General features: G+C 47.1%; 1 protein-coding gene across 2 annotated transcripts in view; it reads right to left on the bottom strand.

Moving 5' to 3' along the window:
- Positions 1–7,335: 7,335 nt before the first annotated feature.
- The window catches only part of PRCP (prolylcarboxypeptidase), a 53,359-nt gene continuing 34,583 nt past the window's right edge, over positions 7,336–26,111 (bottom strand). Inside the window, exon 10 of one of the 2 annotated variants that reach the window (XM_026088542.1) lies at positions 7,336–7,354. The gene's annotated coding sequence lies outside the window, so the exon portion shown is untranslated. Of the gene's footprint in view, positions 7,355–12,656; positions 12,728–26,111 lie in introns of those variants that run through there. The other variant, XM_026088544.1, reaches the window with a different exon arrangement.

The raw sequence follows: 26,111 nt of genomic DNA, 5'->3' as shown, positions 1-26,111 counted from the left end.
CCGGGCCAGATGTGCAGCCACACCTGGACTCGATACATAGCCCCCGCAAGCCAGGTGGCTCTCCGGGACCGCAGCCCTCCGGGACCGCGTCCCAGCCGCCGGCGCAGATCGCTTCCCACCCGCCGGCTCGGGCACACAGCCCCCCCCGCACCAGTCGGGCGGCCGCCCTGCGCCCTAAGCCGGATCCGCAGCCCGCGGAGCAGGCACCGGCCCCCGGGCCGGGCACGGCGCGACCCCGTCACCAGTGTGCTGCCGGACCCGGCCTCGACCCGCTCCCCGCGCAGCAAGCTGGCACGGCAGCCTGTGCGGTTCCCAAAACCTCCCGTGTCCGGATCAAATCCGGTGGCGCCAGATGTGCTGCGTGGATCTCACCASGAGGACCACGGAAAGGCAGCAACCAGCACGGGAGCGCAGCGCGAGTCTCCATTTGCAGTAACTTCTTCTTCCAAGTGCATGGTTATGCACAGTACTTCGGATATTGTATTTTCCTAGTCCAGTCAGGTCCTGAGAAAATCCAACACTGTAACCCAGCAGAGATTTTAACTGAACTATCTGCCTGTGTTTAGCAAAGCAGATGTACAAATCTTCCACATGGGAGGTAGAAAAATTACCTCCTTGCTACTGAATACTGCTGATAACAGCTCCTGAAGGAACTATCCTGCCTCTTTTGGGGGAAAAAAATGGTTACTTTTCCCTTAGAAAACTTTTACATGTATTTCTRCTAATACAGAACAGCACTGATCTCAACCCTTTGAGCTCCAGATTTATTTTTAATGATTTTATATGCCCAAATATGAATAAAGACACATCTGGTTCTGTTTGAAATARATACTAAGTGAGTTTTCTTGGTCAGCACTGATTCATTAGAAGCACAGTAGTATCACATCAGAAGGAAAAAGCAGAAAGAAAACACGAATAGGAGGTTTTGCAAGGGGTTTCACCTGCGTGTGACCCGATTTGCATGTACAAGTCACAGCAGTAGTCAAAGGGTGACGGTGGCAGGCAGCACCTCGCTGTCCCTGTCACAGTCCTGGCCTCGGTGCCTGCACACGCGGGACACATCGYGCCTGGGGTTCGTGGTGCCGTCCGTGCTCTCCTGGAGCCCTCCCAGCATCTCCTTTGGGGATTTACTCCAAGCACCACCGTGTAATTGAAGCAAAAGCCTGGCAGGCAGCAGGCTATGGGAAATTCGGATACYTAGCCATATAAGAATGAAGTTTCTCCCCAAGAGGTGGATTTAAACTATTTAGCTCGAGTACAGCTGACGGTGGTTATCTACCCGAGCTTTTACCCGTGGGTTCCGTGATGCCCTGTCAAGCCTTGCAGCCTGCTCCGACTTCTCTTGATGTGAAAACGTAAAGGAAAACTTATATATTCCCAGATAGTTTTGCATTCCGTCTGAGGCCACTCTGAGTTGCATGAGGCCCTGGAAGATGAGCCTCGCGCCCTGTCGCTGGAAGTGCAGCTGTCTTGGGACCGTTTCTTATTTGACCAACACGAAACCATTCTGAAATACTGCAGGCACCGCAGTTGTAAAGTTAGTAGCTGCCTTAGCGATATTTCATAGCCTCTCGAAAGGGGGTTGTTAATGAGTCTGGGTGGCATTATATGCAGAGTGGCTAAATATCCGGTGGCTTAGAGAAAAAAGCTGGAAGCCCTGGCTTCTATTCTATAAGGCTGAATTCATTCAATTAAACAGCTTTGAGAGCTCAGATACGCTTTAGCGGGAGACTTTATTACCTCCTAAAAATTGGAGAGTATTAAAACAATTGTCAGGCCTGCAAACCAAAGTTTGCATTCAGTTGTGCTAAGCAGCCACATTTACATATTCTAGGCCAGATTTAGAGTTTTAGAAAGCCTTCATAATTGCATTAAACATGCTCATTCTCCGTGTTCTTTCAAGCAGAGCTGATTACCCCAAGTTGAGCAATGCCTGGAGGGAAATTTGCTTAGCCACATGATGTCAACAACTTGCAAGGAGCTAATTTTTTTCAAGGAAATCACAGTTTGGTCATTCCTGCAAAATGTCTCTCTTTCCCAGCGGTTATACAAGCCAGCGCCTGTCTTACGCCTGTGCTTCTTTCGGGATTGCTCTGGATAGCTCAGCCCGAGCGCGGTGGGTCTCCCGCGCAGCCAGCAATCCCGTCCRACTCATGCCAAGGTCTGCTGTTGGGGAAGGGGTAACACTCGCTCTGCGGGTTGGGATCGCAGCGCCGGAACAACCAGAACCCCTCACAAATGTTTGGATTAGACGTCACGATCCCTCCAGTCTCTTCCCAACACCAAAACGGGCTGGATGGCCCAGCAGCGGCGTTCCTGCCTCCCGCGCCTCCCTCCCACGGGGCAGCACTCAGGGCTCTGGGTAAGGGGGACCAGTGTCTCTGCTACTATTTTCTTGTTTTCTTTTGTGTAGGAAATGTATCTGGTTTTGTTTATCTTATTGCTTATCTTCACACAGGAAGCGGCAGCAGCTTGACCTGCTCTGCGGTTAAAAGCAAGGCTTTCCAGAAATACGCCCGCGGCTCCGGACTCAGCTTTGGGAGGTGGGACCACAGCACGTTCACGCCGCGAGCTGCAGAGAGCAGGGACCTGGCTAATGGTTTACGCAGGCCACAAACTGAGCTCTCAGCCGCACAGTCAAGCCCTTATGGACACGAACAATTTGTTATCCGTACAGCCTGAGCTGAGCAGAAAAGAGAGGTTGTCCTGCGCAGCAGAGGCGTTAGCGAGCAAGCAAGGATGCCYGGCATGGCTTAGGGCTGCCTTTTGGTGTCATTACTTTGGTGGAGCAGCTCCTGGCTCTAGGCAGTCGCAGCGTGCGTCCTCCCGACCTCAGCGGACCGTTCGCCTCGCTCCRGCAGCGGAGTCGATCCTGCGCAACGCAAGACACGGCAGCGGGATCCAGCCTGAAGGAAACATCTCAGGCTTCGGCCCGTCACTAGCAGCGCCTTCTCCCAGCGAAGCCCGCTCCAGGCGCGACGCGGAGCTCGGTCCTCCCAGTTCCCAGCACTTGTTTGCCTTTCCCCAAGGCGTCGGGAAGGCAGCGTGAAAAGTAAGAAAATCTCTGTGGCAGGGGAGGGAGGCCTTTTTTTCCCCCCCCCTGCCCCATTGTATGGGCCCATATGGTTATCGAGTTATGGGAAAATCTCTCTGCCCGAACAGGTGTCACTGTTCGAAACATACAGTCTCATTTCCTGATCGTGTCTTAATCTGCTAGTTGGTTGTGAAAGTTGATTTCTTGCACATTCTTATATCAGTGGGAATTTCTGCCCTTCCCTGACAAGTATTATAGGCAGCCTTTGACATACAGCCCTACAGGACCTAAATAGGCTGCTATTCTTTCCCTGCACTGAAAGGGAGCTTTGTGCCAGGGATTCATTAAACTGCACTGCACAGCCCTTCATAAATGGGCTCAATAATGAACAGTCGATTTAACTGGAAAAGCTGCTGGAGCTGTTAAATTAAAGGGAAATAAAGTGCACTTCAGGCTCAGTCTGCCAGAAGAAAATGTTGACCTAAAAAAATCTTCATTTTCCTGCATCTCTGCAAACAGTCTAAAATTTTCAGGAAGTTTCTACTCACAGTAGTTGGAGAAATTTAAAACATCCCAGTTTGCTTCCCCGTTAACAAAGAAAGAAAAACTGACAATAAAATTTTCAGCAAATTCAGCAATAGGGAGGAAGGGCATATTCAATTTAAGCCAGGAAGCATGAATATCCATCTAAATTTAGTATATCTGTATAGACAGAAGGTTATGTAGCTCATGCAGATCCAGTCCCCACCTGCTTTAAATCACTACAGACCACCTGGAATGACTCAGTCAAAATGCAGCAGGTATATGGTTCCTTCTTTTAGGGTCTCAGCTTCATAAGACGCTGTTTTATTAGAATGAAATTACGAGCGGACATGGGAGTGCAGAACTGGCGACCTGCAAACGAGCACTGTTTTCCTGCCGCACTCCCTGGATGCCGTTGTCTCAGTTTCCCTTTCCCTTTTTTAGTCCCATTGCCCATTTCGTGTTCTCCTAGAATATATTCCTCCCCGAAGAAAGGGCACGGAGGTGCTCGGTGGCCCCGCTGGCACTGCTGACGGGGTGACGTGTGTTTGTAAGCAGCGCATCGCTTTGGAAAGAGCCGGGCAAGGACAAGGCACAAGGTCGTGTTGTCCTTTTTTAGGGAATCAGCGCTCCATCAGGAAGAGCTGCAGAGGCTGTGCTGACCATCGCTTGGGCTGGCCTGAACTCTGAAATGCCGCAGGAGCTTCTGGGTTTCAGCAAAGTACTGCTGGGCTAAATAAGGGTGTCAGAGGCCAGCTGTAGACATTTCACCTAAGGCTTTTTATTTATCCATTTCAATCAAGCAGGAAAAAAAAAGTATAGGGATTATAACCGAAAAAGAAATAGTGGGTCACTTCAGGCCCTCATCCAATTGACTCTGCACATCCAACATTTGCGCTGGAATCAAGTTCATAAATTCGGCAGTGGGGGGGTTTATTCCCCGCTTGCCAGTGTTTTCTGAAATATTTGGGATTTATGCAGTCCARTCCTGCAGCGCCCTAATCGAGGAACATGTTGCTTATAAGGCAACAGCAGTTTTGCCCAAGTAAGGAGTGCAGGACATAGCTAACACATGGCCCACACTTCAAGGGAATATATTTAATCTTACGGATGAATAGAAAAAACCATCATTCAGCTGAGCCTGACTCACCTCCCAGTTTCAAACAAGTGGAATTCCTTATTTCAGTGCAGTTACTCCAGCATAAAACTGGGGTTACTTAGTGGTGAATGAGCTCTTCCATCATAGGCACRTCATTCTCCTTCATCCCAACAGCCATAAATATTGTCCCATACTTTATATAYGTTCAGCGTGAATGGAATCTATCTTTGGGAAGGCAGACTGGACACTTCAGGAGAAAAAGATCAAAAGAAGCATACAAGGGGGAAGAAAGCATATCCACATCCATTTCCTGAGGTGGTTTGTCCAAAAGCAACCCTCAGCCTCAGAATCAGCCTCGGCTTTGTGTTGCTTGCACTGCTACAGGTTGTAGCTGTTTTTTCATTATATACACTTCCTATTCGGAGAGCAGCATTTCCTTTCGGATACATTCATGCTCATTTTCCTCAGAGTATGGTGACTTTTGTTCAGATCCACCACGTCATTTTAAAGGTGCTTGCAGCAGGCTTACAGCTCTCCACTGGAGCTGCCTTTAGTGAGTTAAACATTTTTTCGTACTATCTGAAAACATGAACATTCAGGGAGAATATTAGCTTTATCGTATCAATCTTCCACCTAGATTTCACATGATTACTCTTGACTTTATAAATGTGCAATGCCACAAAAGTCACAAAACCATGGACTTTTTTGCCTGCCATGGAAATACTGCATTTGGTAACTTTTGCGGGCTGTTTTCTTGAATGCAGAACTGATGCACTGGGTCTCTGTCATCGCTAAAGAGCTATGGAAAAACACCATTTGCCTCTTCAGAAAAGAGTTTTGAGGGGTTGGAGTTTTTATTTCATTTTATTATGTCCTACTTAGAGTCCTGCATTAAGCTACTGGTATAATATGCATTGAGGAAACATTTACAGATATTTGAAAACAGAAAGAATTATTTTATATATATTATTGAGAGACCTTTTCTTCCTCAGCCCCTACACACTCTGTGGAATCCATAGTATTTTATCTTCACTCGCAGACATTTCTGCAAGTAAATGTGGGGGTTTTGAGGTCAAATTTGTTCCTTTATTTCCACTGTTTGTGCTGGGTGCTGCTTGGAAATATTTTGGTGTGAAATGTTAAATGAAAACACAGAACAACTAATATTAAACATCAGCTTGTTCGYGGTACACTAACCCTTTGCTAACCTCTGTTTGCATGACAGAAACCAATTTATGTCACCTCATGATTCGCTGACGGTCTTTCCCAGTAGGTGCTGCACAGTTTGGGGAAGAAGCTCCTCAAATTTCATCTAGTGCAAACGGTGAGGATGTGGTAGCTCCTGCAAAAATTGTCTTCACATACCACAAACTGGTCACTGAAACCAAAGGCACCAAAGTGCATCTCAGAGGCTTGGACATGTGCCCTCCGTAGGACGGAGGAGAACCTAGGAGGGCTGCTTGTTTTGAGCACGACGCCCCACTGTCATACACAGCCTGGCGTCAGTGTTTCGAAAATAATCTTCTCATTCATTATTTAGACATCTAAATAAGGACCCAATCCAGCTCCCAATGAAGCCATTTCTGTTGACTTCACTGAGTGACAGATAAGCCTAATTAACAGACCTAATTTTCAGAATTGCTAAGCGTCAGCTCCTCCCATGAATTTGGTGGGCCGTTCCCTGGCTCTTCACCCTCTACTCCGGGGTAACCAATTTGCTTGAGCCAGGAAACCCCAACCCAAAATCCCCCTGTGGCCCGGATGCCATCCCAGGAAAGGCAGCCTGTATCCGTCAGGGAGGTGAGGGGCAGAGGGGATCCCACGTCTAGCCCCGGGGCAGGCAGGGACGCAGGCAGGGACGCAGGCAGGGACGCAGGCAGGGACGCAGCCCGGGGCGCTGGTGCGCTCAGCCTTGCAGGCTCGCTTCTTGCCACTGCACATTCACTACGATGTGTACGTCTTCCCTAGGGAGCAAGCTGAAGCTCAGATACTGAAATAATAGGAGCCGTATAACTCAATGATAGGCAGTATGAGTKCTCAGTTTACTTAGAGGAAAATCAGCGTTGGCATGTTACAGCTGTTGCGAGGTATTTGTGTTACAGGATCGTCTTTAAATGATAGTCAACGCTGTCCCAGTGTTTAATACTTCAACACTATTTTTCTTTCCAAGAGTATTTTTCTTTCCAAAAAAAGTATGTTTGTGGAATGTTTTAACCCTTTTTTTTAATCATTCTTTTTTTTGAAAACTCTATCAGAACTGTTACCAGTTTTGCCTGGTGAAAATTGTCCATTTGTAAAGGTCATTTTTTTCAACAAAAAGCCCTCATTCAAACATTTCTTACAAGCTTAGCTAAACAGCCAAGTGTGTTTTTCTATTCCCAGCCTCATGCCCCAACCCCTGCAGCGCTGGACTGCTGCAAAGAGGACTCCAAGATCTGGAGCTAGACCATGAACACGTCTTGCGAGGGTGGCATGAAGATCTGACATATGCATGTCACCACACATATTCCTCGAGAACGGGACRGCTGCTGCACCTTGCTGGTGGGCAGCCTGGGTCCCAGCGCCGAGAAGTAGCTGTCGTGCCGTGGGCCGGGTCACAGTGGGAAGATACCATGTCTTGTGGGCTGGAGGTGACACACAGCTCCTCAGCAGGGATGTGGAAGTAGCCAGAGCTCCTAGTGACAGGGCTGGTCTCCTCCCTGCAAGAAAAAGAGCTGTGCATGGAGACTGCTTTCCAGCCCAAGTTAATATTCGCTGCAATGCCATTTAAATGCATGGCACAATGTGTTTAGACTTCTGCTAATTGCACGATGTTCTTTTAATCCAACATACAACATATAGAATAATGTATGCATTGCAGATGGCAGGTAACGGACCCAGATGAAAATGCCGTGCATTGGTGCCCTGCCTCATTCACAGAGCTGTCTTGACTAAAACGACCTCTGTGATTTCCCARTATTAGTGGCCACGGCTCCCCGTCCGACGGTCCCTCCACCTCCTCTCAGCCCTGGCACCTTCACTGACCTGATTTAACCCACTAACCAGGCAGGAAACAATTCGAAGCATCTTAGCGTAAAGAAGATAGTAGGAGCCCACATCGTGGAACCACCCAGCACCAGTTCTAATAATTTCCTTTATTTTTTTCACCATTTAATTTTTCACTCTTTTTTCCCCCTGGTGAAACACATCCGCAGAGAGTTTAATCCCTTCAGGGAAAGGAAACGGTCCCAAGTTCCCTCTTTTACAGCAAAAATAATCCCGACGGCAGTGTGGCGCATTGCAGGAGCGGGGCACGATGCGTCTCCAGCAAGAAGAGGCTGAGGTGGGCTGGGGGATGGCCATCAGCCCTCGCCTCCACAGCGTGTTTCTGTGGGCCACCCTGGCTCCTAAGACATTCCTCACAGAAAGCCCAGGCCCGAAAGCAGCACAATGCAAGTGCGTACGTACCTAACAGCAGCCACCCAAGTCAACCGCTTGACTTCAGTGGGATTACTCGCATTCTTAAATTTAAGCATGTCCTGCTGAACGGAAGCCTTCGTTCACAGCAAGAAGTGTTCAATACCAGCCTGTGGCGCACGGCCACCTTTTAAATGTTCATTGGATTCATTTAGAGTCTAAGCCAGAAATCCTAGCACCTTACTTGTCTGTAAAATATCTAGATAAAGAAATTAAAATCATTATATACACATACTCTAATGTATGTGTATATATGTATATATAATGTATATATAATGAGTATATACAAACATACACATATATAATGAGTATATACACGTAAACCTGATATACATTATACAGAGTGGGAGTTTTCTACTATTAGGAGTTTTACATACAGGAAATATGTATGGACCGAAAATACTGTAAAAAAAAAAGAATTCATCTGGAAAGCCACAGCAACTAAAAATATTTACGTTTCAAATACCAAAAATATTTTCGTAGCCAGATGTTTTCAGGCTTTTCTGAACAGAGCCACTCATAGATTGTTCCCTGAATTATTTCATGTTTAGAAATGGTGGCTTGTTAAAAGAGAGAGCGAGACTGAGCACAAACTGCCATTATTATGTAAATAACCCCGGAGGAAAAAGGACAGTGAAAATGATAGCACTGATCTAATTATCTGCAGGCCAATATAGCTAAGKCACTGAAAGAGGCCCACAGAAAAGGCTGCCACAGAAACACAAAAAACAGCCAGAAAACAATAAGGAACTTAGCAACAGTATAAAAACGGACTTCTTTCTGCGCACAAAGAGTAGTTTTATGAGCATTTTTCTTGCTTTCAGTTTGCAGAAAAGGTTAGAGCGYATTTTGAATTCTATGCCAGGAGTTTTTTCCCCGCAGCCCCTACGGCTCCTTTGGCGCGCTCCCGGACCGCCGCGCGCCCGGCGGTGGGAACGCGGCCCCTCTCGCGTGGATGTCGGCACGCGTGTCGGGGGCTGCCGCCACCAGCGAGCTTTGCCGGCGGCGCAAGGCTCCTGCGGGACGCTGCGCGTGTGATTTTGGCAGTGCCCTTCCCGAGGCTTGGATTTCAATCAGGGCTTTCAAGCTTTTCCTTTTTACGGCTTAAGGTTTGCRTCTTCCCTTGCAAGGCGGGCGCTCGCGAGAGGTTCCTGGCCGGAGGACGGAGGTGTTTCTGCACTGCCCACCCTCCTTCGGGCGACACTGGCAGCCGGGTTCGGTGCCCCGGTCTCTCTCCACGGGGAGCCTCGGAAAGGGAGCAGCTCTTGCAGGCTGCGCTCGGGCACAGCCATCCCCAGGGATGGAGGGTCTGTCAGAGAAAGGACTGTGAAGTGACCTGCACGCTGGATTGCCAAATTCAGACCCTGGCAAGCAATTAGAAAACACCTGAAAAGCCACCGATCGTGGCTGCTGAAGACATCACGTGAGCTTCTCACCCTCAGCTCTCGTGTTGATGGAGAGAAACAGGCGGCTCCAGAGTAACTTCTCTGCCCTATTTTAGTCACCTACCTTAGGGCTGAATTATGCCCTACGATTGCCTGTTTCCTCCACCGACTGGGAAGGGAGCCCTCACGAGGAACCTAAGCAAACTAATCGCACCCTGATATTCAACAGCTCGGGGCATCTGTGAACTCTGCCAGACGTCCTTTGGAGCTACAGGTGCCTTGATAGTGCAAGACAGTTAACTAATATGTCCTGAAAATGTGTTTTAGTGATTCAGAGATCACCACATTCATTTTGGGGGAGGCAAACTCTCAGCTAGTAACTCTTCCTGTTCATTACAGGTTTGAACTGGACAGGGACCAAAACTGTAAAGAGAAAATGAAGTGCATCTCATTACTTAGTGTCCAAGTTGTCTAATCCCTCATGCTCCCATTTTTAAGCTTAACTCCGATAAGACCTCAGGATATCTATGATTAGCCTCATGCCAAGAATGTGCAGGCGCTAAGGCAAATAGTTGCCTTTGAAAGCTGCAAATCTGGTAATCACTGTCCATGTGGCTGGATACACTAAGTAGAACGAAGGTAAGGAAGGACAATATCTTCTCTGGGTCAGGGCTTTAAATTATTTCTTCTGGGCCTATGAAAGGGACTTTTAAGAGCGAATTTGGCAATGAGAATTGAATGAGAATATGGCAAATTCATTTGACTTGGTGGGGAGAGCCATCAACATAGGCAAAATTAAGTCTTTTGGTGATATCAGGAAGAGAAAGAAGAGAAGCCACTGGGAAGTCTGACTGGGGGAGCGCAAGAAGAGTTTTGGGAGAATCCTCAGCAAGCTCAAGGAATTATGGGATGTGGAAGGCATTGGAGGCCTGTAGGGAAGGCAGATGTCCCTCTCTCCCTTCCCTTCCCCAGCCTACCTCCTCCTCTTGCTCACCCTATTCAGCGGCAAGCTGGATCCACACCTCAGCCTCTCTTGCCTCCACAGGGCTTCCCATCCCCATCCAAGCAGCCACCTGCTGCCATCCACCGAGAGATGTCCTGCTCCTTCCACCAGCACCTCCAGCGTTTCTGATGCTGGAAGAGGAAGGGGTTGGGGCAGGGTGGGGGTTTCCTTTTACAGGGCAGGATCATACAGGCAGGCAGAGGAGAGGTGAAGGAGAAGGAAGCCCCAAGGCTGTGGTCAAGGCGGAGTCTGGGGGCAGCAGCTTCTGCTGCTGAGTCAAGGTGACTTCATGGGAGGCAGTGACACCTCCATCTGCAACCTGGCCCTCTGCCGCAGGAGGAGTGAGGGGCTGTACCAGTAGGGAAAGGGGTGAGGACACTCAGGCTACCAGAGCGAGCCGTCTCTCCTCAGACACAGGCAGGACAGGCACTTGGCCACTACTGGCAGGCTGCCATCCTAGACAGCTGCCTATTTTGCCAATGAGTTGTGACAGTTCTGGGCCTGACATTCCTCACAAACAGCCAGACACACAAGATGCAGAAATGCAAACTCTTGAGCACTCAAGTCTGCCCAGAAAGTGTTTATTTAGTCCTGCTTGGAGAAAGTATGTTGGTTTTTTTGGTTTTGGGGGTGTTTTTTTGTAAAGTACCATCTCTAAGCCATCACTCTGCAGTCTGGGCCTTCAGCTGTTACTGTGCTTCAGATGAGACCACTAGGGCTGGACCACTGCAGAGTGAACACATGACGCAAAGCGAGATGCATTATTTAGAGGTGGATTTTCCTTAGAAGCAGGGTGATATAGGCTTCACGTAGGAAGAATCAGAAGGAGAAAGAAGGCAGAAGGACTCAAAGAAAAATGAAACCGACCTTTGGAAGGGATAGGTGGCTCCACCTCAAGAATTCAGTTCTTGAGAAAGATATGTTACTCTCAAGTGCTTAAAAAAATCCTCGTGGCTAAAAAGTTTCTATATCCAGCCAGTGAGCGCTCCTTGCCCTCCCACCCAGTCTGTCTCCAAAGAGGATAAACGAAGGACTTACAGTGCACATGACTGGAATAGCGATCTATGGAAACATGGGTCAGAAAAAGGGTATTGGGTTGGGCAGACAGATCTGTTAGATCTGTCTTTCTAATCTGTTAGATTAGAAATCTCCTGAAGAGAGGCTTACTAGCCACCAACAGACCAGTGTGCGACTGCCCCTGTCCTATCCTCCTTCCACTGTCTTGGTCCCAGTTCCCACCACCCTTTTCTGGAGCCAGCAACAGCACCTGTGCGGCCTTATGGTGAGCCAGCCCAAGGAACTAATCAAAGCTTAAACTCTCCTTTTTCGATCCTGCTAGGTCCATTTGAGCCCAGATCAGTTCTCCAATCCGCTTCACTGCATGGCCATATGAACGCTCGTACCAGCTTTTCCTACTCTATAGACCTCTTGAAAATACAGATTAGAAAACAGCACAGAAAGAAAGAACAGAAGTCAAGCCAGCATGAAGAGCTCGGTCGACATCTCCTTCTCCAAAATGGTGATCCAATTGCACAAAGTCTTTCTGCATTTGAAGATACAACATAAAACGGCAAAAGAAATAAATGAGATGAGGGAAACTGCCACAAATACTAAGAAAGAGAAATAAAAGGCCCTCAGCTGTTCCCTTCAGCTTCCTGGAGCACTGCATCTTGGTTTTACTTCACAAAATGTCCCCAGAACCCATCTATTTTGTAGGAAGGTTTGAGGGATTTTTTTTATACTCTTTTGGGGGGCTGTCATTTCTGCAAGTAATCTGTTAAGGTCAGGAAACAGATTTTGGTAGCAAAATTGGCTGTGTCAGATAAATGTTAGTCATGGTGATTATCTGCCAGGGAATGCAAACAGGCTACAAAGTGATAAGAGGAGCTGCTGGCACCAGGGATCCTGTTTAATTTTTTTTTCCATGTACATGGAATTTAATTTATGCAGGCTTTGCAAACAACATCTGATCACTGTGTCAGATGGTCAGGCACCAAATCAGCAGCCTCCAAACTCGTATCCAGACAAACTCACCTCAAAATTTGCTGCACTGGAAAGAAATGGAAGAGTTTTGACTCTTCTTTCTCTGAACCCTTTGTGCATTTTTTAGGTCTTCCACATAGCAAGTTTCTCCCCATCCAATCTCTTTTGTGACATTATCTACCTAATACACCACATTCTTCTCCTCCTGTTCTGTTTTTTTTTTATTTGCTGCTTCCCAGGCCACTCTGTTGGGAAAAAAAATGACATCATCAGGGAAATATCTGACATTTTAGCTGATCTAAATTCAAAAATACACGGACTAGTGAATAGCATGGCACAGCACACAAAGACAACTGACAGTCACAGGACATAGCAGCATACCTCAGGGAGGAACCAGATTGAATCTACATTAGTTAACAAGGACCATGAAAACTAGACTTAATTGTAGGTATCTAAAACACACTCTCATCATTTCATTATGTCAGATGTTTAATTCCTTTCTGTGTTCCTCAACTGCAAAATACATGCCAGGGACCTGCAATGATTTTTTGGACCCTCTATGACTGCAAAGAAGGATAGGGAAGTTCAGCCTCAGCACCCTGGGCATTGCACCACAGCAAGGCCAGAGCAAGCACTGACATGACAGGGAGTTGGACCGCGCAGGCTGAAGTCCACGGTCCACGATTTGGACCATGGCAGAAAGGCCACTCCTGTTGCAACATGCAGAAGGATCCCACAGTAACCCCAAGAGGTTAACCCCCACTTTCTTATGACTATTCCAGATTATGGGGAGAAGGGAGCTGAGGGAAGAAGTGAACCCGTGAGGATGTCCTGAACTAGTGACTCCCTGTGGGGCTACCATGCAAATCAGGACACCATCAAAAAAATTAACAGTTAAAAACTGCAGATGAGGTAAAAATTGTTTTGACAGACATTGCCTTAGGCTTTGTTTCTACGTTACAATTACATGCTGCAATTTCCATGATTTACACAGGCCCAGAAGACACGCTGTGGACCACAGAGCCCAGTAGACCACTCTGCAACCAGAAGTCTCTGAGCCACAAATGGCAGGAGGATGGGGAGAGCTTGGGGAAGCATTGCGCTGCACTTACTCCATCCTTATGGCTCTTCCCAGGCACCTCCAGGGAAGGAGACTGATGATTAAAGGAAATTCCCAACTACATTAGATGTGTGGTGCAGAAGGGTCTGCAGAGCAACCATTTCACACACCACCACACACCATGGGCCTGGAAATAACATCCAGCACAAGATAAGATCAACATCTGCAATGTGCCTCAAGATAGATGGAGAAACCCCAAACACCAGTGTCTGGGCACCTGCAGGAGCAGGGAATTCATTGAGTAAAATGCTCAGATGATGCTATGAAGTGCAGCAAACTCTGCTCCACAGCAGAATATAATTAGAAGGAATATAAAATGATAATTCAAGAATATGATGCAAAAGAAGTTGACTTATATGCCACCTCTTGTGACAAATAATATAAGATTCACTGACCAAAGAGCGGACATGTTCCTGCAGCCTAGTGACAGAGACGCTTACATGGGAAGAGACGACCTGGGTTCTGGTATCTACATATCTGGCATCTGGTATCCCAGAGCCATTCTGGTATTTTACATGAAAGACCGCACTGCCTCCCCTCTCACTTCCACTCTCCCTGTTTTCTCCTCTTTCAGCAATGACTGGGCTTTCTTTGTAGCTGCTTCCCACACCAGATACCTTCACAATGTCCTGGGGTTGATGTCCCTGTTCCCCCTCAGCTGTTGCTGACAGAGGGACAGGAACCTTCTGCCTTGAGGATGAGCCCCCAAAAGAAGAACATTTTATTCATTGGGGTTTCAGCTGGAAATCAGATTTAACTTCCTGCCCAGAGGGACATTTCTTGTTTAATGTTGGGCCAAACGCTGAAGCTCAGACCCCTAAAGGTGCCTGATGTCCACCAATTTCAGGTGTGACTCAGGGAATACTGCCTAAATTCAGAGATGAGCTGTGATGGTAACAGCATCCAGCACTGCAAGACTTGAGGGAGAACATGTAACACTTGTTCAGAACGTATAACCCCTTCCAACTAAATCAGATCAAAAAGAAGAAATAAGTTAAAAAAAATTAAAACCCTCAAATGCTTTAGACACTTTTTGCTATTTTAACCACATTTTCCAGTTTCCTTTTTTCCCATCTGCCACATAATTGTTATTCTTCTGCTGTTGAAAAAAGAGAAAAAAATGAGAGAAAGAAGAATAAAGAAGCAAAAGAAGGAAATGGTAAAACAAATTATTTTCTGTCTTGGCAGGAAAAAAGTCTCCCCAGTTTAAAAAAAAAGTCAGAAAGTTTTTATTTTGAATAGAACGCTTTTGGTAAAACAATCATCTCATTTAGAAATGTCAGCCAGTTCTTGGTAACAAACTGTGCTGAGAGCAGAGCCATATTCTTGTTTCCATAATTGCGGCAGTCACACAGGCACATCATCCGCATCTGAGTGCTTCCTCCCCAACATGCGTCTCCACATAACCTCCCTTCAGCTGTCACAGGGAGCAGCTCRTGATGTCCCCTGCCACCTCCCTCCGCTACCAGCACTCCCTCATTTACTGTCATCCTTGGCTGCTCGCTCTGTGCGTGTGTGCTGCGTGCTGCCCTCTTTTTTTCAATGAAATAGCTTGTTCAAAACCAGCTGTGTAAAGATTGAAGCGGCTAATTACTTGGGGCTGGAATAACCTGGAAGGAGAGTGGTGAGAGGACTGTTGGATGTGTGATCCTTACCCCTCTTGAGGACACGAAGTCGCAGCACATTTTTAGGAGCCAGTCRTTTCCCGACCAGGGTTACCCAGGGGTAAGAGCACAGCGACTGCTGCACTAAAATCCTATTCTTTGCTATCCAGAGCAGTTCGGGATTCCCACTGTCTCCGTTTACCCAACCTTCAGGTGACCATAGCGGGTCCTGCTGAGACCTTCACAGTCGCAGAAGGACCCTGTGATGGCACCACGCCGGTGCTCAGCCTCATTTCCCAGCACTGAGAGCAGCGAACCAGCGAGGATACGACGCCCGTCGCCCTCTGAAGTTCTCATGCCTGTTTCCTTTAGGAGCTGCTTATTAACTCGCCTCGACCCAAAACAACAACTTCGGTCATCATCTCTCTTCCCAGCTCAGCCCCCCCTCCCCGAGTAAGGAAGAGCGTAGCATAATCCTCCTCCGTGCGGTGTGTGGTCTGGTTTTGCGTGTCGTCATGCAGACAGTGCAGAGACGGGGGGTCATACGGGTCATCAGAATGCTAATAAGAAATCTGATTGATGAGCCGGTGCCTGCGCGATGAATGGGGTACTTAATTAATGACTTCTGCTCTGCTTAAGAAGAAGTTTCCCTTAACTCCCGTTCCTCTTTTTCTTAAAAAAAGGGGGGAAAAAAACCCTCTATAATCCTAAGTTTTCCAAACAACATAAAGGGAACTTCAAAGACAGACATGGTCAGTTTTTATGCGTTGGGTTGCTTCAGTGATTCTTTCCTTTCTTTGTTTACAAGGGCAGCCAGGCTTGATTCCAAGGCTGAAAAATAAAAGGCCACATTGTTCAACCAGATTCGGGATTTTTTACAAGAAATTTCCTCCTTCCCAGTAGGGCAATTAACTGCTTCATTTCTGGGGCTGCGAACACCAAACTGTGCCGTCAGCCCTGTGAAAATTTGCAATGTGAGATTCCTGCCAAAACACAGCTCCGCTTCGGAAACAAGACGTACTATGTAGACACTATTGTCTCATTAAAAGCTAACTAGCTAGCCAGGATTGTTTTTTGCAGGGAAAGAAAAGACTGTCAGGGAAAATACCTGGTAGGCACTTAGCTGAGGAACATCAGACTATGTGCATTCAGAGCAATTCGAATGGGATTTCAAACTCGTAATTAGCAATGGGAAAATAGCAACAGTTTCGAATGATCTCTTCCGGATTGATTTGGAAGGTTATTTCATGCTAAATGAATAGCAGCAGGAAAGAAGATGAAAAGAACCAGAAAACCCCACACAAATGAATTTTTTCTCTCTGAGGTCTTTTTTAGGAGCCGACTCAGCTGCGGCATTCACTGCAGAACAAGTTGCTCAGTATTGGCGGCAGCCAGATGGGAGAAGGGGCTGAAGCCACACGGGCGACAGAAAGGGCCGGCGCCGTCGGACCTCGGCGCGGCTCTCTGCGGGGCGAAGGGCCGAGGAACGGCTCCCAAGATCCATTAAGTCCTAATCCCTCTACTCAGAGCTGCATCCAGAGGGAGCGCATCCCACCGGATGCCTAACCCATTGCTAAAACATTTCGGGAAGTGGAAATTATTCACACGCTTAAAGTTAAGGGCATATCTAAGAGCTTTGTTGAGCTGAAAGCGATGTTAAGGAAGTGCCTGATCCTAAAAGAGCCCAGAGGCTGTGTTTGGCAGCAGGGCTCAGTACGGGCTCAGAAGATCATGTCCGTAGGCTGAATTTTACTGGATTGTTAGAGCCGGATTTTGGTATTTAAGTGCAGGTCTTGTTTTAAACTCCTCCATAATTCAGTATGCATTTGATATCATCTGCATATTTGTTCAGTTGTGGATTTAAATACAACTGAGAACCTTTTATTTAAAAAAAAAAAAGAGTCAAAGTACACTGAGAGCACAGAGAATCCGTGTGTTTTCGAAATTTGGGCATGTAAGACAACGTGCCAGCTCTGGCAGAAGAAACAGCAGGCACAGTTTTAACCTGTCAGCCTAATCTACCTACCAACACCTCTGTTTTGGCTTTTTAAAAAAAGAGTGGCTGAATTTTCTAAGTGACTGGACACCTACTTTGGCCTAAAGGTTTAGAGCACTAGTTACCCTCACTAGCCTCGCTGCGCGATGGTCAAAATCCCACCTGCTAAAATCCCACTAATGGGGGATTTAGGAATCCCCCATTTAGGTATTTTATTACCTGAAAAACACAACCTATTTAAAGTGAAGGGCAAGTTCACAGCCACCTTCCTTCCTCTGAATGTCACTCTTTGCAGATCACTGGAGTGATGAACTATTTGATTTTGTCTGCGGGACGATCCCTGCACAGCAGATAAGCAGCAAAGCAGTAAAATAAAATGCCAAATTGTTCTCATTTTTGGAATGGTTGTGGCCCGCTTTTAACCATTGCTTTAGGGAATTTGAAGGAGTGCTGGTTTACTTTAAGCCCTTCTGATCTCTCTGCTCACGGGGGAAACCTTTTAAAGGGTTAATAAACAAACACACTTTAAATAAGGGCATCAGCCAACAGGAGGGCAGAGGTGTGGGAACGGAGCAGGTTTCTGCGCCTTGGAGAGAGCTCACTTCAGACACATGGGTTAAAGGAAAGGGAGAGAAAAAAGTGAGAAAAGATCAGCCAGTTAGTGCTGGGCAGCCAGGAAAAAAACAAGCCAACGTTTAGCGCCCAGAGCTGATTTGCATTTGTATTGGACACTTGGGGAATACTGATAAAACACTCTTTATATTTCAGTGGAATTCAGGGAATATCGGCAGCAACATCTGTGCATAAACACAAAAGGGGAAATAGAAGTATTTCAGTGATCCTGCTCTTAGGCAGTTACAGTGATAACATCAGACCAATGCATCTCTCCCCCTTTCCTCCTCGGTCCCACCAGGAAGAAAAGCAGCACAGGCACAAAATTACAGTCGCTTTTGGAGGTGGTGGGGGTGTGTGGGAGAGGGGAGTCAAGGAGGGAGGTTAGATGGGGGATAGATGTCACTACTGATTTATTTCTAAACCAAGAACAAGATGAAGGGCCCGAAGTATAAAATTAACATTGAAGTCCTCTGTATCTCTTGTGGCCAATGCCTGAGGAAGTCTTCCTGGCTGCCTGCTGAGCACTGGCAGCAGAAAAGCAAAGCAAAACCAAAAAAAACCCCTCTGACTGTCAGGAGCCAGCTCAAGGAGTTAGTGTGGTACAGCCTGGCACGAATGAGGAGACTTGACCTTATGGCGTTCCCCCATCTTGGTGATAAAATCCGGCAGCCCCGTGGTGTTCCCTGACACTGTTGGTCCCTCTCTCTGATGGTCCCCAACTACCCAGGACTTTTCCCTATCATCTGTGTACATATTCAAGCCAAAATGGGAGCAGCTTTGGGCAAATGATATAGAGAAAAGGGCTGGATACTGGGAAAAAAATGTGTTGCTGAAGAAGAGCATTGCCCAAACCTTGGAAAAAGCCATAAAACGAAGATGAGTCGTTTGCAGCCAATGAAACATTTTGCATGGCTGAGCTGCTTCTTAACCCTCCGGTTGTGGCTTCTCACCATGGAGTTAGGACACACATGTTGAATGTAGTGCTTGGGCGTTGCTTCTTCTGTCTTCCAAGTCTCCACCAGGAGGCAGCAATCTTTTTTTTTTTTTTCTCTGCTTTCTCCTAAGCATCATTTCACTAAGACTAAATTTGTTCTCACACTTTTTTATTACAACAGCTACGGTGCACTTAAATCCCAAGTAGCTTAGAATATAGGAGCCTAGATCCCACTCAATTCCCAAACTGAGATCCAGTCGGGCTGTGCTCCAGGACTGCCTATGCCAGTAGATTCCTAAATACATTAAGAGCCTTCCTAATGGTTTTCAGAGTATTTTGGTCTCTCAATTGTATTTGCCTTGCAGGGTCAGAGGCTGTCCTGGGCAGATGGACATGTATTAGCTGCTAGATTGCTGCTGTGATTCTAATTTAGGTTAACAGTCACCTGAAGTCTATTTAAGTCCCCCAAAATTTTGTGCTGGTACAACCCATCTTTTGCTCACTAGTCTAGCAGTCAAAGTGGAAGAGCATAATTCCAGGTATTATTTGCCCCAAGGGAGAATGGCCCTGTAACATCTCACCTCCCCCTCCCCCCCCATCCAAAAGTGTCCTCATGGCAAATGTACCAGGTATCCCACATGAAGAGCTGGCACTGGTAGATTATGTCTGATGAGGAAAGCCACAGGCTGGTCTAATGTCAGTGCATTCACATTTCAGGGGCAAGAGTCGGACCTTTGTTATGTTCCCTTCTAATTAAATGCCCTGGTTTATGATTTGTTTGGCTTCCTGACCATGGGGAAACCTGCCATAAATAACTTGTGAAATAGCCAAAATGGTGACTGATTTTTTTAGACCCTGCACCTCCATAGCCTTTGCCTCAGGTGAAGAGCATCCTTCCGCAGGGCCCTCACTGCACTGCCAGGCAACCACAACGGAGAGCATGGACAGGACCTGGTCACATCCCAGCACCAGTCAAATGGGCAAGAAACAACACTTGGATGTTTCTTCAGAAAAAGCAGGGAAGGATCTCATGCTGCCAGCAACACAGAAAAATGAGAGCCATGCTATGCACTTCATTTTTTTTGTTCAGTAGGAAACATGAAGACCAGTTCAAGGCACTGCTCTTTTCTGTCCTTGTTCGTGGGGATGAGAGCCCTTCAGACTGTGCTTTGGCAGCCCCCGATCCAGTAATGCAATTATAATTTGTTTGAATCAGCAAAGTCCAGTTAGAGACGTAAGTGCTCTGCTGGATGGTGGACTCGGATAGTTGTGCAGATACAACTGTGTTCCCTCCTTGCATGCCCAGTGTTCAAAGGAAGAATGAACTGGTCCAGAGCACTGCCTACCGCCGGGCAGCTCCACATGGTCAGCTTCTTCTTGCTGCACTATTTTGTAGATGCTGACTAATTTTACACTTTTAAGGACCAAACAGAACCACTGATTTCATCACATGCCCCAAGCCAAAGTGTTGATCCAACTACTCCTGTAATGACCTCAGTCTTTGGCTAGAGCAATGCTCCAGGAAGGCACCAAGCACAGCGTGGTGTGGAGGAAGGTACCCCAGGGCAACAGTCGCCAGCAGTGACCTCTCTCCCACGCACGCATGGGTCTACAACCTCAGGGAGTGCTTGCGAAAACAGCCCAGATTTGTTATTGTTTCACAGTAATAGCTCTGGGGCAGAATCTCTTCTGTTACAAACCAACATCTGCTATTGAACCCTGAGATAATGGCAAGGAAGCCTCTCCCTATCTTTTAAAAGCCCTCGAGACACCTCGTTATTTAACCTCATGTTTAAATACACCGTGTGCTCCTCTGCATGAAGAAGAGTCAGGGAGTTTTTGCTCGTCTGTTTATTAGTGGTTGAATAACACATAAAAGCGCTGTAATAAGTAGCTCTCAGCTGTCATTTCCCAACTGAGAAACAACTCAAAGTTTACTCCAAATAAGTACAGCTACATACGCAGCTGCGTGCATGAACAGTGGCACCCACGTGCCTGGAGTCAGTGCACCCACTGCAGAAGAGGTTGCCTTGGACACCCACTCTCAGGTTACATATACATCCTTTTTATCCAGGAAGTCTCAATTTACAAAGACAAATTTCTGAAGGGAATTTGCTGCCATTTTTAGATGTTTTGGAGGATGGGGGTGAGGAGAGAAAGGAGTGACTGAGATARCAGAGGTCAAGACCCTGGCATACTCTGCTGATCAGATCCTGAGGTGCTGGCATTACCTTCTTTTTCAGCTGACCCAGTTTGAGCGGTGTGACTGCTTATTCCCACGCCACGTCAAAGAAAAGGTTTACATTGTTCGCTGGATATTAATTTAAATTATTCTGGGGCGCTTGGAAACCATCTCCCCCCGTCAGTCTCCATGGGGACTATCGCAGAGGCTGGTTGATATAAATGGCCAGGCGCTGACACACCAGCCTTCCTCCCCTTCTCCTTCAAACTGCGGTGAGCAGTTTTCACTGTTGGTAGAAGGATATACACTCAGCCATACTTTGCTGAATGACTTGCTGGGACAGGATAGATAGATAGGTAGGTAGATAGATAGATTTTTTTACTCATTAGGGACTGGTACAATATCCTGTTAGTACTGGTTTCCATTTGTTCCTTAGGTTCACACGCTTGTGTTGTGGTTCTTTTCTTCACACCAACATCCTGCTGTTTGTTGATGGTATTAATAATATAACCAGCAGGAGGCTGTGCCCCCTGGGGTCTGGCCTGTCTGAATAATTATTGAATGACATTAGGGTTGTTCTGTAAATTACTTTGTGACCTAGGAATTCAGCAGGTTACCGCTATAACTCAGGCTCTCTCACTTGATTGCACTCACCTCCTGCTGCCCTGACATTTATTAGTCTAGTTTGCGTGGCAAGTACTGACTTCATCCACTGGGAGGGAAAGGTGGGAGCCATCCCTCTCTTCCAGCTTGACCTGGGAGGGCCTGGCCTTTTCTAGTGGCCCTGTTTGCAGTGATGGAGAATAGGGAACAGGTCTTTGCAAGGAAATAACATGCTTCGCTTCCTCCCCCATCCTCTGAGGCAAATGGCAAAGTGTTAGAGGGTAGTCAAGGAGCCCAGAGCGCAGAGTTGCATGCATCAGCAACCACAGAGGTCCAGGCAGGCCTCAGGAGGAAGGACTCCAAGTCACAGCCCCGTTGTGAATCCTGGGGTGGCCTGAGACACATCACAGGGGTAGATCTGCAATGCGGACCTGGAGTGACCTCTCAGTAGCCAAAACATCTACGTAAGGCCTTTCTCCCCTCCCTCTCCCCCGGGCAAGCCAGCAGCATGAGCAGAGCGCTGTGTAAGCTACACAACAGAAGGCCCTGATGGGTGTGAGGTGCATCAAACCTTGCAAGACTTCAGTGTCTTAATGCAGGCTTCCTAGGGGACCAGTTAGTATTCACATCCCTAAACTCTTCCCCTGGAGCAAACCACCTAAAAAGCCCTTTCTTTGAAAAGACAGCTAGGGGAAAGAGACAGACAGTCTTTTCTTTCTGAAGAAGGAAGATCCCTATGCATATTCATACACACATACACACCTCGTGCTCTCACCCAGAGGTGGGACCACCGTTCCCCTCTCCAGCTGAAGGAATGTGACTCCACATCACCCAGAGCCCCCCTCAGCTAGGAAGCTAAAGGCAAACAGTGGATCTGTAGGATGCTCAGAGGAACACCAACAGGTGATAGACATGGGGCATTGAGTTGATTTCCTATCAAACTGAGGCATACGCAGGCCTGGAAGCAGAGTTTTGGGTGCTCAAAGAAGCCTAGCATTAGAAATAATGACCCTTTGAACTGTACCTGCCATCAGTCTTGAAAATCCTCCAGCATCTGCCCAGACATAGTGGCCAGCTTGCTTGGGAGCAGTGAGCAGCCTTGCACCACCTGTCAAGATCTGGGCAGTCATATAATGCAAGAATGTTTATAAGTCCTCCTCCTCAAAAAAGACAAAAACAAAAACAAGAAGACAGACAGGACCTCTCTGGTCTTATTCTGGTCCAAATTCTTCACTTACAAAACAGTGATATAGTATCCGTGACATGATAATGGTGATCCAGTGCATAGTTCTCCAAAAAGTCCTTTGAACCTATGACACATCCTCCAAAAAGCTAGCCTTTGCTACAGTGTTTGCACTGCTGCTGGGAAGGAGGTAGCCCAAGCAACTCTTCCCCCCATCCCAGTTTTTTGGACAGTGCCTAACCATTAAAGCTCTTCCACAGTCCCTAGCGAAAACGACTGGGCTCTGTTTTACCAAAGCACTGAGATTGTGGTAATTGAATGACACTTTTAAAATTCATTAGTATGACTGCTGTACATCAGGGCTTCTGATAGCAGAGCGGTGTGGAGCATTTGTCACTTGTTCTGGCAGCTGGAAAGATTTCAGCTTTCATCCATTGTCAGAGCTGATATTGGGATGCAGTCAGCAAGGATATAGTCAGAAAAGATGTCATACAGCATCCTTTCAGTTCACAAAAGACTTCAGAGAACAATTGCTTTTAAGACTAGTCCGCGCATATCTTCTAGAACAAAAATAGAAAAGAAACCGTGTTGTTCTCAGGTTCCAAGTTCTTCCTTGTTGTTTCTTAGTCTTGCAGATGACACCATCCTGAAGGGACCAGTCAATATGCTTAAGGAAAGGACTGCCATCCAGAGAGACCTAGACAGGCTGGAGGAAGGTGCCAACAGGAACCTCATGAAATTCAGCAAGGACAAATGTAAAGTCCTGCACCTGGGCAGGAAGAGCCCCTGGCAACAACACAGGCTGGGCACTGATGGGCCGGGAGCAGCTCTGCAGAAAATGTCCTGGGGTCCTGGTGGACGGCAAGCTGAGCATGAGCCAGCCATGTGCCCTGGCAGCAAAGAGGCCAACAGCCTCCTGGGCTGGATGAACAGGAGCAGAGAAGCAGATCCAGGGAAGCAAACATATGCCTATGTTCAGCACTCGTTGGACCACACGTCAAATACTGCACCCAGTTTGGGGCCTCCCAGTAAAAAACATTTATTAATTGGAGGGAGGTCAGCAGAGGGCAACCAGGACAGTCGGAGCTGGAGCACTTACCCTGTGAGGAGAGACTGAGCAAGCTGGGCTTGTTCAGCATGGAAAAGGGTTGGCTTCAGGGGCACCCAACAACAGCCCCCCAGTGCCTACGGGGGTCATCAAGAAGATGGAGACAGGATCTTCACTGTGGTGCATGGTGGGAAGATAAGAAACAACACATGTAAACTGAGAGGTTCAGACTAGATGTAAAATTTTTCCTCCATGAGGACAGTTAAGCACTAGAACAGGTTACCCAGAATGATTGTGCAGGCTCTGTCCTTAGAGATTTTCAAGACACGAATGGATAAAGCCCTGAGCAACCTGGTCTGACCTTTTAGCTGACCCTGCCTGTGAGCAGGAGGTTGGACTAGAGACCTCCTGAGGTCCTTCCCAACCTATGATTACTGATTGTACAGCAGTCTGGTGGGGAGATCCCAAGGCCTCGTCCTGGGACTTGTTTTCAGATTTTGCACTTAGTCTTTGAATGCTGTCTCTCTTCACAAAAGAGAGTCTAAGCGCAGTAACTCCATGGCCTGTGGTAGTCAGACCAGTTTGTAGGGTTAGCTCCATGCCCRTCTCCATGATGGGGATAAACTGATTTTGAGGAACCTCTTTTCTCCTCATTTCTGTCGTGAGTGGTGAGAGGAGACAGCTCATTTAACTCTGTAAAACTGGAAAAGGCAGCAGCTCATTATCTTTTTCCTCCTTATGTGCTGTTCCTCTGTTCCTGGGATGTTTGGACAACAGATTACAAAAGGCAACCTGTTTGCTTCGGCTATACAGCCAAACCCATATGCTGTAAAAGGTTCCAGGCAGGAGGCAATCACAACCAAAGGCTGAAATTCAAGCTGGGTGGAAGCTTCTCTGCTTATGCTTATCACCYGCCCGTATTTGCTTTGATAAATACTTAGAAAAGGTGGGGGTCCTATGTACAGTACTAACTGCTAAGAAAGCACTAAAGGATTTCCTAATATTTCTCTAGACATGGATGCTCCCTGTGTTTCCAAATGGACATCTAGAAATCAAATCATTCAAAAGCAGGACACAGACCTATGAACTTGTTACTGTGGGATAACAGAGGCATGAACCTGCAGCACATCAGCTGGTCCATGGTAATTTCCCAACTCCATTTTCTTGTCCTGATTGTGGGAATGACAATCAAGTTGCTTTCATTAACTAGAAGGTAACAGACTGAAGGTGGGCATGCCTATGGAGCAGCTGCGAGTACCAGGTTCATATAGCAGCCAGGGCCCCGCCATAGCTACCCCATTAGCACTGCTAGTTTGGCATGCACTCCTGCATCACACAACATCACCTTTCTCTGCTATCCTCCCTTTTCGAGCATGGCTGTGGCCATCCCTGCTCAGGCTTCACTCCGTGATAACTTGTTAGCAAGTCCAAACCTTTCCAAAGGGTTGATAMAAAAAATGTGACCTCTGGAGAATTCCCCAAATTACTCTTCCTGGCAACCTCTCCCAAACGTACAAAGACATGATTCTGCATAGGAAGCGCTACTTTGCCAATGCATAAACACAGGCAGATCCCTGTGTTGGAGAGCAGTCACTCAGCAATCTCTAACAGGGACAACGATCCGGCCATCCAAGTAACCGAGATCCCCACGCAACGATCCGGCCATCCAAGTAACCGAGATCCCCACGCACTCGGCACACACCATTCAGAGAGGAGAAAGTGCTGCTGTATTTCACGTTCCAGGGACGTGATTTTGCATGATGTGGAGGGCCCTTTATTCACATCGCTGTCAAAGGGAGCTGAGGGTGCTCAACAGCTTGCCGGAATTGGTCTGGTATTGGTTACACCCCCAGCTATTTGAGGAAAAACTTGGCCTCTCAAAGCTCTCTGCCTCTCTCCTGTGCCTTTGTGTTCTCTAGAAGGTGAAGCGTAAGGGTATAAAAAGCTGCAAACAGTTCCTACCTCTGGAGACCAGGCATTTACTCTAAGAAAGAAAGACCAATTGCTTCCCAGAGCATTGTCCCTCCACATTAGAGAAAGGATTAAGCAGATACATTCAGCTATTCTAACAGATTTTCTTTAAACCTTGAATACGCCTCTCACACTCAGTAAGATAATCACATTAGTTTTGTCATTAAAAGATCCCTTTTATAGAAAGTACCTAAACCGCTTAAACCACCCAGAGAGGTCGCATACATTAGAAAACAACAAGACAAACGGAAGGGATTTGCTATTCCCGGTCTTAGTGTTTCAYTGCACCTACTTTCTAAACTGGGGGATTGAACTAAAAGATTTTGCAAATTATCAGCAGAGGGGAAAGCACCAGAGAGCCAGGCAGCAGCCG

This window comes from Apteryx rowi, unplaced genomic scaffold (genome assembly GCF_003343035.1).
Source record: "Apteryx rowi isolate R43461 unplaced genomic scaffold, aptRow1 scaffold_770, whole genome shotgun sequence".
Classification (NCBI taxonomy): domain Eukaryota; kingdom Metazoa; phylum Chordata; class Aves; order Apterygiformes; family Apterygidae; genus Apteryx; species Apteryx rowi.
This window is presented reverse-complemented; position numbering and strand designations above follow the sequence as displayed.